The following is an 823-nucleotide window of genomic DNA, read 5'->3' as shown; positions in this document are numbered from 1 at the left end:
ATTTTTGTACTTTGTTATTTTTGAAATTATTGAATTAAGTTCTTTTTCACTTTATGTAAATCAAAAAGAAAATTTTTGATTCATTCAGAAATTTTTCTTCTTTGAAACTTAAAATACGTTAAATTAAAAATAAGATTATATAAAAATAAAATTCTTTTAAAAATACAATTCTACAATTAAATACGCTACAATTGGCGATCCTGCCAGGAGCAACAACACGTGCCACCATTAAATGATCGCTGCGGATTTTGATACATAAAAAATCAGACGAGCTGGTACACCATTTATGAGTGTAAACCATATTTTCGTTGGGAGCTACGTTTGAACGGAGTCTACAATGGTCAACAGGGCGAGCACGAAAACGCGTAATTGCCGCGCTTGACTTCGCTGCTCGAGGAGCAACATAAACGTTAAAAATTGCATAAACAGCAACTAAAGAAGCTACCGACAAAAAAACAGTTAAGTCAAGAACTGCTGCGGCTCGAAAAAGTTCTATTCACCGCCTTATTTCTCGACATTCTCTCCCGTTGTTATTGAGACTTGTCTGGAAGCAGAGTTGCAAGCCGTAGCAACAACAACGGCAACAAGCCGCAACTATCAATACCGGTAATAAGTAGAAGCAACATTTTCGGCAACACCACCAACAGAGCAGCGGCATCAGCAGCGACCGCAGCAGTAGCGCTAACATCAACAACAATCTTAGTTTTACTGGTGAGCTGTATTGTATAACTTCAGCGCTAGTTTTGTTGAAAATAATTAAATACAGAGTTTAATTGTTATTTATTAAATATTACATTTTTTTTTTTTTTTTTTTTTTTTTTTT

Source organism: Rhagoletis pomonella, unplaced genomic scaffold, assembly GCF_013731165.1.
Source record: "Rhagoletis pomonella isolate Grant_MI unplaced genomic scaffold, Rhpom_1.0 Rhpom_scaffold_00009, whole genome shotgun sequence".
Taxonomy (NCBI): domain Eukaryota; kingdom Metazoa; phylum Arthropoda; class Insecta; order Diptera; family Tephritidae; genus Rhagoletis; species Rhagoletis pomonella.
This window is presented reverse-complemented; position numbering follows the sequence as displayed.